Here is a 14,100-nt window from a genome sequence, read left to right as displayed (position 1 = left end):
CCAGAGCAGGAAGAGGACTCTGAGTGGGACCTTCTCCTCGGGGGGGCAGAAGACCACAGACCTAACAGCCTGGCGCCCCAGACAAGCAGATAGTGGGGAGACAGGCCCATGGCCACCCCAACCAAGGTCACCGCATTCCACATTTATTATGCAGCAGTACAAAGTGTTTGCTCTGTGGATGTTCCGTTATTAATTTTTTTTTTTAACAGATGGTCTGGAGTTCCCTGCTTTCACCTGATATGTCTTGGCAGTAAACTGGTACAGTAAATCCTCTCATTTCAGGTGGCTTTGGGTGGTGGGGTTGCCACTGTGAATTAATCAAGCCATCTTACAGAAGCCCGGTGGCGAACCCAAAGTGAGTTCTGACGCGCAGTGTCTGTAAGGGGCCACCGCCCGGCCTGTGCTCAAAGCTACAAATGACTCAACTCCCAACCGACATTTGCAGAGAACGTGCCTTAGAAACCCTTAAGAATGGCTGGCAAAGATCAGTCTTTATCTCCTAAGACCTTGTTCACACAAATCTATGTTTTTAGCTGACCTTTCCTTCAGAGAGCAAAGGGTAAACGCCCATGGAGAAGAGTCTGAAGCATTAAGATGTCAAATCAAGGAGGTGGCATTAACAAGGCTCAATGGTGCTGGAGTTTCAAAGGGGACACTGTTGCTGGAGGTTCCAAGGACACCCGACAGCAAATAGACTTGGGGTAGAAAGAAAGCAGAAAAGGGGAAGGGTTAACAGGATAAACAAAGCCAGACACACAGACACACATGCACACACACCACAACCCCCAAGGTCACATTCAGGGGGCTTTTCTACTTGATCTTTCCTCCAATGGCCAGAAGAGCCATCAGAGCAACTTATATTTACAGGCAATCTCTAGACTATTGTCTCTTGTCAATCTGAGAGAGAAGCAGCAATGGTTTTGGAAACGTGGCCCCTTTTCTGAAGAGAGAGAACGGGTGGTTCACGAAATCAGCCGCGAGCCACATTCTCCAAGGCCTTCCTGTGTGATGATCTTAGATCATCCACCCACAGTTGACCCCAGAGCCTCGGCCAGCCAAGAGCAAAGCACAAGGAGTCAAGATTTCAAGTCAAACCTTCTCTCACATCTTTCTGGTCGGCAAGAGGAAGGAGACAGAACTTGGCGGGCCTGTTGATCTTTTCAAGCAGGGACAGAGGCTAGGGAACCCAAGAAGACACAAGGCAGTTGAATTCGTGGCCTCGTTCACCATCGAATGACTGCGCCGATGAAAACCCATCGTCTCTGTACCCAACTGGCATTCCAGACAAGGAAACACATGCAGATGCCACCACTTATCTGAGACCACATGGCCAGGTCCAGAGCAGGTCCGAGAGGTCCCCTGGGCCAAGGGGACCATAGGAACCCCCACCCCAGGGACTCTCCTGAGAAAGGGGCATGGAGAGCAGTCGACATCATTACTGCAGCTGCGCCACCTAGTGGTGAGGGACTGGGGCACTTTGTGGCACGGTCCCAGCCCCTGGGAACATTGATCACCCAAAGAGAGGAAGACGGAGGGCAGGGCTCCAAGCCAACATGGAAGACCTCTTCACAGTGCACCCACACTGAGCATGGTCACCCACACACCCACTTAGTTGACCATTTTCATGGGACGTGAGGCGTGGCTTCAGGCACTGACCTCTCAAGGCTCACTGTCCTCCCCTACCTGAGAGTGAAAATGGGGAGTCTCTGGAACTCCACATGTACAGGTCCTACTGCTCCTTCCAGAAGTGCAGGTGAGAGGGAAGGCACTGCTGGAAATCGGGTCACCATGCACACACTGGCGTCTGCCCTCAGCCTGCCCACACTCTAATAGTCACATCCCACACCCCAGTCAGTGCTCCAAGGCCACCTTGCCCCAAGGCCATGTCTGCTCCAGGCTGGAAGGAACCAGCTCTGACCGTAGGCTGACAAACATTCCAGAAGTAACAGGGACCCTCCTCTACGCTGTCAAGAAACAGGCCTCAGAGCGAAAGCCTCCTTCAGACTGGACCACGTCAGGAAATCAGACCCCAGCTACCCCAGCTCAGCTCTGTTCAAATCAGATTGACCTCTCACCGCTAGCACATCCTTAGGCAAGCACTGTGAGCCTCCCAATGCATCCCAAACATACTCATCATCCCCGCTGACCATCCCCACTGACGGGACCAGTCAGGCCTCCTCTGGACCAGCTGGTCTCCCAGCTGCTCCTCTTGCCTCTGGCAATGCCTCTTCCACACAGTAGCAGAGAGGGCGGAGAGGTGGTGGATTCAGACCCTGGCCCTGGTCCAGCCCATCCCCTCCCTCTCACTCCTGCAGCCAGCTCTTCCCACCCCAAGCCCTTCTCCTAGTGTGCGACACACGGGGACACAGGGGCTCCTGACTCAGCCCCAGCACCACCTCAGACTCCTGCCTGGAGCTCCCCCCTCCCATCCCTAAGCAGCGGTTCAGAAGGTGGGCTCTGGAGTTGGAATCCTGACTCCACACCGTCCAGCTGTATGGCCTTGCACAGGCTATCTGACCCGGGTGCCTCAGGTCCCCGGGGAAGTTGCTATGAAGATTGTATGAATTACTGTATTTCCCTAATGCCTTGGATGCGGGAGGCACCACGAGACATACCCAATAAAGGAGCAAACAAGTCAGGAGCAAGCTTGGGGCTTTCCCAAGCGTGAGGCTGGTTGTGTGTGCGTCTCTCCCACAGAAGACGTGGTTCTTCAGAAGAGGAGTGGTCTCCCCAGCCCTCACACTGGGGCCCCGACGGCCCAGCCGCACCACGGCTGCCTCGGGTTCTTCCCAGGGGCCTGGATAAACAGGAGGTTCTGCGCAGCCCCAGTCAAGGGCCCCAAGAGCCCCCTGAGCACCACCCCCCACCCTCCTGCCTTCCTCCTCCGCTCTGGAAGCCACATCCAGGTTCCAGACCCGCTCCGGCCTCCCCAGGCCTCCCCAAGCCCATCCTCGTGGCTGAGAGGCCCGGAGCCGCACGGGTGCTGGCATGGCCACAGACACTGCCCTAACCCTGTGGTGTTCCTACTCAGGTTACCGAGGGGCCACAGCGAGGGAAACCGGCAGCCGAGCCGCCTCCAGGGGCCTGCCAGAGGCCCTCGTGCGAGCTCGTTGCCCCCTTCCCAGGCCGGGCCACTCCGCGCTCTCCCATGAGCCCAGGTCTCCCAAGATCAATGTCATGGCAAAGTCAAGGAGGCCCCAGCCAGCAGTTGGGTGGCTAATTCTGACAGCCCTCGCCCCTTCTGAGATAATAATAGGTCCACTTCACTGCACGGAGAGCAAGTGCAAATGCCTACAGAGGCCAGGCCCTGCTCAGAGATGAGTGACGAGGCCAGGTGGCGGCCAGCGCGGTGGCGGTCCTGGGCTCCCCGACAGGGGGCGGCCGCCCCTCGGCGACGGCCGCCTGTGGACAGGGCCCCGGGCGGCTAGAGGCTCCCGGGAGTGGGCCAGGGGAAGTCAACCTCCAAGTTTTGGGAGCATCTCCTAGTCCCTAAACATTGGCGGCTACCATGATGGAGACTTAGGAAAACTGTTGTGTGCGGTTGAAGCACAAGCTGTTTCTGGGGGGGATGGGCGAGCCGGGCGGTTTCCAAGTCCCTTCCAGAAGGGCGGGCGGCTTTCCCCGACATCAGTTTTTGCCGGTAGTAATAGCGGCCACCGTTTCGGGACTTATTCTGGGCGTCAGGGGCTGCTCATCTAGTTTAAGGGCGCAGAGCCTTGGTTCCTTCCTCGTGAACCAGGAGACCGACTGGGCAGGCCATCGAGGCGCCCCCAGGGGCGCGGGGCAGACAGCGGGGGGCTGAGGTTGGCGCTCGGTTCCGCGTGACACCAGAACCAGGGACCTCACCCACAAGGCTTGCTCCCTGGGGCCGTTCCTGCGAGCGAGGGGGCTCAACCCCGCTGACCTCTGGGCTCCACACTTGTCCTTGGCGTTTCCCCACGTTTCCGTCCGCCCCCGCCCCGGCCCGCCGGCGCCTACCGCTTACTCAAATGACCCTCCTGCTACCTCTTCACTGAACTGCACATGCTGGGCTCCTTCCCAGGCACTAATCCTTCCCAGCTCTCCTGACCATATCTAGCCATGGTAGTGCAGTGTCCTCCAAATCCCCCTGCCCCTCTATCCTGCTGCCAACGGAGCTTCCATTTGGCCTGTGACATTTAAAAATATCTGTCCAGCCTTGGCATATAGAACCCAATACCCCCAGCTGTTTAAATACCACTGCCTCATTCGGCCTGCACATGCCCGTGCTTCCAGTAAAAGCGTAAGTTGACCCAGAACATCGGGCCACCAGAACCCTCTATTCCAATCACGCCAATCTTAATTTGGCTCCTCCGTCAAGTGTACCATCCGCTGGAGCCCATTCCTGTCCCTACAAGGAGAAGACAGGCGTGGGCCCGGGGGGCTTTGAGCGGCAGGGCAAGGTGTGGGCCATCTGTGTGCCCAGGACACGGGAGCACATGCCTGCAGCATGGTGTGATGTCCGCCACAGCTGTCCCTGCCCTCCCTGGCTTCCCACCCCACTGGGCCCCATGGCCCTGCTATTAATATAGCGCCAAGAGGCCCAGCAGCTGGCCGTGGCAAAATCTTTCCACACGGACAGTGACAACTGACATCACACTGATTTGGGCTCTGTACGTTCCAAATGTGCATTCTTTTAGAAAGAGCACTGCTGAAATTTGCCTGGTCGCTGAAAATGTGTCTATGTTGTTTCGGGAATTGGGAAAACATCTCCAGTGACCGATTTGGGGGCCTTGAAAAAGGGATCCAGAAGACGGGTGGGAGCCCCAGGAGATTCCTGGGGCTCATGGGGATTAGAGTCTACTCCCCTCTCGAGGGTGCCCCAGATCTGTGCAGTGACTAAGTGTCTCATGGAGAGGAGGAGGGAAAAGCAGGGGCAGTCACGTGACTTGCTCTTCTTAACGGAAAGAGGGTGGCTTCAACAGAGCCCAAAAGAGCCCAGAAAGAGCAGAGTGAAATGGTATGATTTCTGGGACATGCCTTAATAAAGCTACCCGAAGGAGTAGGGGTGAAAGAGGGAGCAAGAGCTGATGGGCTAGCACAGCTGTGCTGGGGCCCCAGGGTCTCGTCTCCACCTCTGTGTGCTGGCAAACTTCCCTAACAAGGTTAAACTTCAACATGTGAAAAAAGACTCAACAAAAATTCAACAAAATCTGAACTCACTCAAAAATACTCACAACATACATGTGAAAAAACAAATCAACAAATCACGGAGAACCTCACATGTGCTAGGAACCCTTCTGGGACACTTCTCAACGTGTACAAAAGAAAGAGAGGTGAGCAGAGAGCCCTGGTGTGCCGGTCAGCAACTGCCCCGCCTGAAAACGACCTCCTTTTGGCCACAGCACAACGGGTCTCCTCCCCAAATGCCCTGGATTTGTTTCAACTGTCCCATTCCATTGACCCATGGAGACAGCCTCAACACATACTTTTTTAAATTTAGTATTTAAAAATACACAACGAGCCAACCCAAGCAAGACACAGCCGGTAACCTCATCTACTAGAACGCCTTTCTCGCCTGCCCTCACCCACCTTCGCCGCCACAGCGACACAGTAACAAATCTCTAGTTTATCATACGCTTTCTGTGAATGTGTTTCTTCTATCATGTATATACTGGCTTAGTTTTGCTGGCTTTTGACCCGTATGAAAAGCATATCCTACCACACTTCTGAGGGCGTATTTTTAGGCACAGGCTCTTTTCTGGCATTTTCTGGCATCCAATCAAGAACCAAGTGCATGATGGGAGAAAGACCCACCTCCCCCCACCCAAATCCCCAGAAAAGCCCAGCATGAGAGAAGAGGCCTCAGCTCAAAGGGGGTGTGGGTGGGCCCTGCAAGACGTGCCAGCAGGAAGTAGAGAAGGTGCCTGAGCTCACGCTCCTGTTGTTTGGGACAGAGCTCTGCTGAGGCCAAGGGCATGGGTTAAAGCCTCACTGATAAGCCTGTTTCTTGGCTGCGTCTGCAAACAAAAACATGTGAAGTGATGGCAAATGTCATGGTAAAGGCAGATCAAGACAACTACATCTGTCGATTTATTATTAGAAGGCAAATGTCATGGAAAGAAAATATGCCCCAAGTAATTTAGTCCTGTGCAAACTCAACAGGCTTCAGCTGGTTGGAACCAGAGGCCTTCCCAGCACTCCTCAGCTAAGAGTTGCCTCATTAGATACTGGGGTCAAAATCTAATTTGTCCCCCCTTGATGGTACATATCTGTTGGCGAGGGAGACCAGAATGTGCTGTCACCTGTCATGACATCTTTTCTCGGGTCCAGACCAGTACCTCCCGAGGGGGATGAACAGACTCAGCTCCTCGCCGTCTGCCGGGGAGAAGACAGTGCTGCACTGGACCAACCGAACCTGGTGCCCAGGATGACCCCAACGGGCCAAGGGCCAACGTGGTCCACTCTGAGCTTTGCATTTATCTTCTCACGTATTTAAAAAATTCTTAGCCAGAAGCGAAGCAATAACGGTATAATTTTCCTTTAAAACTAAATTCATTTACACAAATACAACAAGTTGATTTAAAGAAAACCATTAGGGGATCCCTGGGTGGCGCAGCGGTTTGGCGCCTGCCTTTGGCCCAGGGCGCGATCCTGGAGACCTGGGATCGAATCCCATGTCGGGCTCCCGGTGCATGGAGCCTGCTTCTCCCTCTGCCTGTGTCTCTGCCTCTCTCTCTCTCTCTGTCTGTGTGACTATCATAAGTAAATAAAAATTAAAAAAAAATAAAAAAAAATAAAGAAAACCATTAAGTGCAGCTATAGTGCGGGAATATGGCAAAACTCATCTAGCTGGTATGGAAATAATTGAAGTTTGAGCAAAAATCTCAATTATTTCTAAGGGACTGTAAAATTTTTTCTAACTTGTATAGTGCTTTTGAGCTCTGAAAGCTCTGACCACATTCCATCCACACCACAGGCCAGCCACCTCCAGCCTTCTCTGTCCCATCCGTGTGCATGAGGGGAAAGAAGGAGCCCAGAGTCCCCGCCGCTGATGCTGAGCGGAGCCCCTAGGCCTGTGGTCACGCACCTCAGCTCTCGGGTCAGGAACCCCCAGGAAAGGTCAAGTTAGTGTTTCCTTTCTCCCAAGTTTGCTCTTTTCCTTCTTTACGTTTCCACAATGACTTCAGAAACACAGACGAGCAAACTTCCCTTTTCACGCTGATAGTTCACCCAATGTAACAGGTGCTCCTAAGAGCAGACCTTTCTCTCTTCAGACAGAAGTCTATTTTAAAACTAGTTGGAAATGGGAAGTTACTCTTTTAAACCTACTAAACATAATATTAATGTCAATCATATTGTTTCATTAATTTTGTAGATATATATCTCCCTACAATGTTACATTATTGATAACAAGTTAACGTTACTATTGAGGAAAAGCTAGGCAGCCTGTACAACCCGGTCTGCAGGAAAGCCCTACATTACCCCTGTCATCCCAGAAACCCCTCCAGTTAACACGGCCTTCCACGCTCAAAAACGTCCCAGCTGGATGACAAATTACACAGTAACCCTGGTTATACACCGTGACTAACTCGTCTAGCCTGCAAAGAGCAGGGCAGGGAGGGGAGTGGGGGACGGGGTCCCCCGATCTTGAAGGCTGGAGAGCATTCTTTCCATTGTGGCCATTCCCAATTTAAACTGCCTATATGGGGGATTAGGCGGGGAGGCCTACCACGCGGGTTCAAAATGATCAGAAGACCAGAGCGCAGCTCAGAGTTCTCGAGGGATCGCCAGCAAGAACGGTTTGTCAATGCCGCCTCCCCAAAGGCACGCTGCCCTTCACCAGAACTTGAAGAAGCTGAGTGCACAGCCTGTGCCCCGGCCGCCTCTCGGCCAGGCCTCCCCCCACCCCTCTGGGCGGCAGGTCTCTGAAATGTAGTTCACTAAAGTTTCACTCTTCTTCCTGACCGGTCAGAGCCAAGGTCATGCCCCTCAGACCGTGTGGGGGTCCGGGCACAGCACTGGTGCCACTGCCCTCCTGGCCAGAGCAACTGGGTGCCGAGAAGGTGAGGGTCAGACACATGCTGCCTGGTAGCCTCGGGCTAAAGGGCCACCGAGGCAAAGCACTGTGTCTACCTGTGACCTCCCTTAGGACTGACCCTAGAGAACCCTAGTAAATGTGTGCAGAAGTATGTGCCAGGACGAGGCACCAAGTCAAAACAGCAAAAATACACATCAACAGGGAAAACGGCTATTGACAGTCCTTTACTGGGACCACAGCCGATGGGGCGACAATTAAAAAGAACCACAGAGATCTTATGTGAACCGACGCACGAGGGTCTGCAAGATAACGCTGCCAAATGAAAAGGCTGCAAAGTCACTACTTGTCTTTAAAAAAAAAAAAAAAAGACACTTTTTGAGGGCACTCGGACGGTTCAGTGGGTTAAGCGTCTGATGCTTGACCTCGGGGTCACAGGTTCGGGCCTGCACTGGATGTGGGGCCTGGAAGGGTGGAAGGAAGACGTTTTCTATGGAAATAGGTCATTCTGTGTGAAGCTGGTCCCTCGGGGGAACGTGAGGGGTGGGCTACGGAGGCTGCGGCTGGACGAGGGCCACTAAAGCAGACTCTAGGCTTAAGCCTCGCTCAGTATCACCGAATTTATGGAACGTATCTAATTCATGCCCGCCATATATAACGCAGTGCTGTACTTTTTGCCATAACGGAGAGGGGACGCTGCTAGGACATCACAGCTTTCAGAGTAGGCATCTCACAAAAGGGTCTCTGAGGGAAACGGATGTGCCTTTCTTGTACCTACTCCCCCATATCCCGGGGACTGGCTTCAAATAATAGCTGGCGCTTTGGGCCTTGGCTGGATTTTTGAATAACCAGCAGGAAAAGAGTGCTACCGAGTGCTTTGGCTCTCACCTTGCCCAAGTCGTCCTCGGCTGCCGCGGGGACCCTGCCAGGCCCGAGCAGCGAGGCCATGGTATAGTTCTATTTCGAGCTTCCGAGCCACGTCCAGCCAGCTCTTGACCTGCTCTTTCTCTAACAAGAAGCCAGCAGAATGTCAGTTCTAACGTGATCAAGAAAAGAATGCGAAGCTGCGAACTGTCCGTTTGGATGCTGACAAAAAATAGATCTGCTATCAAGGGGGCTGACATCTGAGCGCGGGGTTCATGTTCCATCCCCCCACGAAGACACTCGGCTCGGGGCGGCGCGTGGGGACAGCAGCAGGGCCGAAGAACCCGATCTTTGAGGGCTCCCGTCCCACGTGGAGCTGTAAACTCAACTCCGGGGCCCTGTGGTCCCCGGGCTTTCCCACTAGGCTCCTGGCTTTCACCACAGCCCCTCCATCGCCACAGCCCCTCCATCCAACTATGGAGGATCCTACCCTTTGGCCTAGTGGATTCCTTCTCGCAGGGCATGCAAGGCGTCTCTAACTCAACGGGCCGGGGGCAGAATTCGCCCCACAAGGCTCGGCAGGACTTGAGGTCCGCCGCCCCCTGCGCTCCACACCCCCCGCCCCTCCCGTGCTCAGTGGAAGGTAGCCACTATCCCTTCCAGTTCCAGCTGCGTGTCCCCCCTCACACAGCCCACTCCCCGACTCCACGTTGCCGCCAAGCTGTCAGCTGACGTCCCCAACAACGACTCTCGAGGTCACTCTCACTGCCACCAGTTTTGTATTTCTAGAATGACCTTCCCCAGACTCAACTACTCCCACCATCTCTGGCTTGCCTCCAAATTCTACCCCCAGCCCCCAGCCAGAGAGTTTTGCCACAGACAACTTGATCATGGCACCTCCCAGCCACCAGGACAAGGGCTTCCCACCGTCCTAAAGGTGGTCGAGACACAAGACCGCATTCTGTTCTGCTGGGCCAAGGAGGCCCCGTCCTGGGGCCACCTCCCCGACTCACTTCACTCTGTCCCCAAGGTTCTGCTGACTTTCTGCCAGTTCCCCTCATCCGTCCAGTCCCTTCCAGCAGAGGGCCTGCAAACACGCTATTCCTGCGCTTGGACCCGGGCCACCCCTGCCGCTGCCACATGCTCATCCTTCAGTTCACAGCTCAAATGTGCACATATCACTTCCCCAGGAAAGTATTCCCTGACATGCCCAGATCTAGGGCAGCTTCCTCTGCTGTACGCTCTGAAAAAAGTTTCTTTTCCAGTGCCCTTAGCTCAGGTTGTAACGAGACTCTCCTTAGCGTGATGATTCATTATTTCCAGATCCCCCGCCGAATAAAGAGTACAGAGACAAGAGGCTGGTTTAGCTCACCAACACATTCCTGGTGCCTAGCACAGTGCATGGCCCACAGCAAGTATTCCGTGCACTTCTGTACATCAAACCACCGCTCCTAAGACCTTCATCAGGAAGCCACTATGAGAGAACTGGAAACAAAACCCACCATCACCACCACCACCACCATCACATTCACCACCGTCACCAGCATCATCGTCACTACATCATCCCAACCACCACTCACATCACAAACTTCACCACCATCACTGAGAGCTGCCATCAGCCAAACTACTGGTTCAGAGTTCACCTGTTCTAGACCCTTGCTGGGCACTTTCTATTTCTTTCCTCATTTGATGCTCTCTATAACCCTGGAAGGGAGAGTTTTTTGGACCTTTGGAAGACCTTTCCTGCAATGGAGGAGATGGAAGTCCAGACAGGTGATGCCACTGGTCAGCTATGAAGCAGAATATATAAGACGCACATCCGGGTCCATCCGGTTCCAACACTGGCTTCTCACCTCTCACACTTCTCAGCCTTTCTACTGAGTCCCTCTCATTAGATGCCATCTTGCTTCCTCTTAGAAGCCACCCAAATACACTCAGAGAAAGGACATTAAGAGAAAATTCCTTAAAAAAAGAAACACAGTGAGGTTCCCCCCCTCCCATTTCCTTGTTTCATAAAGGAATAAGGGCTCTTCTCTGCCATATGCTGTCAGACAGCATGTGGAGGCACCAGGGAGGTGAGGAGACTAGAAAAGGATGAAAGAAGACATAAAACATCAATCTAATGAAATGACGTGACTAACCAGAAGAATATAAAAGAATAACCCAAACTTATTTTTAAATAAAAAGAGAAGCCCAGAATTACCAAATATCACAAACTGTACCACTTGTCAAGAGGACAATGAGGTGGAAGTCCCTGATTCAGAGATTTCAGACAACGCTAAAATTTCAAAAGAAATGTGAGATGCCAATCTGGGGCAGCCGATTTATTTTTTTAATATAAGTAAAATCATTTTTAAAAAATGAAATAAAAACATTTTGTGAAGCTCTAAAAAAAAAACAACCTCTAAAATCTTAAAACAAAAACCTCAAATTACTATCTGTTTGATTCAAAAGGGGGTGACACTGACATACTAATAGGAGGGAAGCTTCTGTAGGCTCCGTGGTCAAGAACAGTCCCTGGGGTGCCTGGCTGGCTCAGTTGGTGGAGTTGATCTCGGAGTTATTAAGTTCAAGCCCCATGTTGGGAGTAAAGATCCATTAAAAATAAAATCTTTAAAAAAAAAAGTCCCTTCTCTGAATAACTTGAGCCTGATGAAAAACCCACCCCATCGTCTTTAATTTTTCACACTTCACCGCGGGTTTGCATTTAGTGACCACTGACGTTGTTCACCTCTCTCTCTTATGTAGGAATCCCTTCGACAAAATCCTCTTCAACCTTCGTTGAGTATTTGCTTGAGCAGGCTGCTGGTTGCCTCATAAACCAACCAATTCTAAAAGTCACAGAATATGAGAAAAATGCACAAAAATCAATACCATTCTTATAAACGCACAATAAACAGCCTGCAAATAAAATGAAAAGAGAGAGCCCATTCATAATAGCAACAAAAGTATCAAATACTTGGGAAATACATGATATATTTTCACATACCAAACTCTACATATAGGGATCCCTGGGTGGCGCAGCGGTTTGGCGCCTGCCTTTGGCCCAGGGCGCGATCCTGGAGACCTGGGATGGAATCCCACATCGGGCTCCCGGTGCATGGAGCCTGCTTCTCCCTCTGCCTGTGTCTCTGCCTCTCTCTCTCTCTCTCTGTGTGACTATCATAAATAAATAAAAATTTAAAAAAAAAAAAACTCTACATATAAAAAAAAAACAAACTCTACATATGATACGTGGGCATTATATGATGAAAACACAAATCCTTAATGGGAGAGATAGAAACTCAAGTAAATGAAGAGTGAGATCATACTGGGGCTGAAGGCTAAACGCAGAAAAGATGACTGTATTTCCCAACTTAATTTATAGATTGAATGGAATTCCAGTCAAAAGATCACCAAGGTCATTACAGAACTTGATAAAAATGGTTCTTAAATTCTATAGGAAAATAAGTGCACAAAACTATCAGAGGGTTCTGAGATAATATCCAATAAGAAGGCATTTGCCCCAGTAGATCTTAAAATATAGTATAAAGTGATGATCATTAAGGCTGTAAACCAATCAGGGTAAAACAATGGGGAAAGACGTTACGATTTAACAAACGCAGCAGAAATAAAGTAGCTATCAATAAACAAAAAATATACAAGCCACCTAATGTCACAATAGTCTGGCCTGATGTTTTTCAAGACCCTCTTATCTCAAATGTGGAAAGGAAGTTTTAGCTTTAACTAAACATCAGGCAATTTCCAAGTGACAAAGATGAAGTTGTCTGACAGTCTAAAAAAAAAAAAAACACCTTTCTGCCTCCTCTGTTTATTTCCCCATGGTCACCTCAAGCCCCACAGCGTCCTTGCTGGGGTGCTTGTTAATTAGATCCTCTTGTTCCCTGTGAGCACCAGTGTAGGTGAAGGAGACATGGGCAGTGGACAGGCAAGAATCTCCCACCAGGGCTCCCTGGCCAGGGTCCATGCCCGGCGTCCCCCAGCAGGCCCCACGCGGCCCAGCTTACCCACTGGTTGGCTTCCTAATGGCAAGGACTGTCCTCAAGGGCAATTATGATTAAAGCCCGCACTTGCCTCAAAACAAAACAGACCTCCGTGCTTTGGAAAAACAGGAGTCTTCTCTTGCTCTATGAGTGAAGAGCTGGGAGGGAAGTGATGGTGTTTTGTGAGCGCATTTCTAGACCAGCAAAGGGAAAACCCCCAATTTACAATGATGTTTAGCCAAAACCATGAGTGGAAGAGGGAAAAGCCATGGCCAGCCTATTGATGAGTTTTCATTTCCGATTTTGTTCATTTCTGTTGTGTTAGTCTAGTTTCACGATGTTTTCTGTAGCATGCACAGTTCATGTCTGACCGTGGGCCCCGCTGGAACCTGGATGGTCCGGGCACAGGGATGACCCTGTCAATCACCTGGCCCATGTCTCAGGATCCTTATGGATCCTGAGGAGGGAAGGGGTGTGGAGAAAAGACAGGCGAGCCCAGAGCTACCTCCACCGGAAGCAGAGGTGGTCAGGTGAACTGCTGATTACATAGAGATCCATTATCACTGTCCCCCACGTCTGACTGGTCAACAGTGCCCTGCCGCCAAAAGCCACGTGCCCTAACATCTGTGCAGGGTGGGATGCAGCTTCACCAGACTGCCTTTTAGAAAAACAAAGCCCAGCTCAAATAACAAACAAATACCTAGAATCCTCTTTAACTCAGAGCAGCGTTACAGTGAATGAGGCTGATTTCCCCCGTTACCAGGCCGGACTGATTACAGAGCCCAGAGCCATTTGCCTGAAGATAATTGCCCCAATTCCCCACTTCACTTTGCACGTATAGAAACAGTCCCAATCTACCAGAGCCTCAGTGACTAGACATGTAAAATTGGTCTAATCATATTTTGAAGAGCTCGAGCTGAAAGGGTTTCTGTGAGCATGAGCCTGAACCATGACACCAGGCAGAGTTTCTCCCCTCTGGGTGCGTTGCTCGTTTGCTCACTCCCCCACCAAATCTGAAGGGGTGAGTCACTTTCTCAGCAGATGAGAGAAAAACAACTTTGAGGCTCTCTGTCAGTGCTGGTGGCTGGAGGTAAAGGCTGGATGCCCAGGAGAGCTGGACACGAGCTAAAAGCACAAGCCAGAGGACATTCCTGATAGCGGAGTCCTCTGCGATCAGCAGCCCACCTCCAGGAGGAAGCTGGTGTGCAGGGCAGCAGGGACACTAGAATCACAGGGGCTGTGGACATCTTGGGACAC

General features: G+C 51.6%; 1 long non-coding RNA gene across 2 annotated transcripts in view; it reads right to left on the bottom strand.

Moving 5' to 3' along the window:
- LOC129497854 (uncharacterized) overlaps positions 1–14,100 on the bottom strand; it is a 47,110-nt gene that overhangs the window by 16,899 nt on the left and 16,111 nt on the right. The gene's annotated exons all lie outside the window — the stretch shown is intronic.

The sequence above is a fragment of the Nyctereutes procyonoides genome, unplaced genomic scaffold (assembly GCF_905146905.1).
Source record: "Nyctereutes procyonoides isolate TBG_1078 unplaced genomic scaffold, NYPRO_anot_genome, whole genome shotgun sequence".
NCBI classification, from domain to species: domain Eukaryota; kingdom Metazoa; phylum Chordata; class Mammalia; order Carnivora; family Canidae; genus Nyctereutes; species Nyctereutes procyonoides.
Note: the sequence above shows the minus strand (reverse complement) of the source record. Positions and strands in the feature narration are given on the sequence as shown.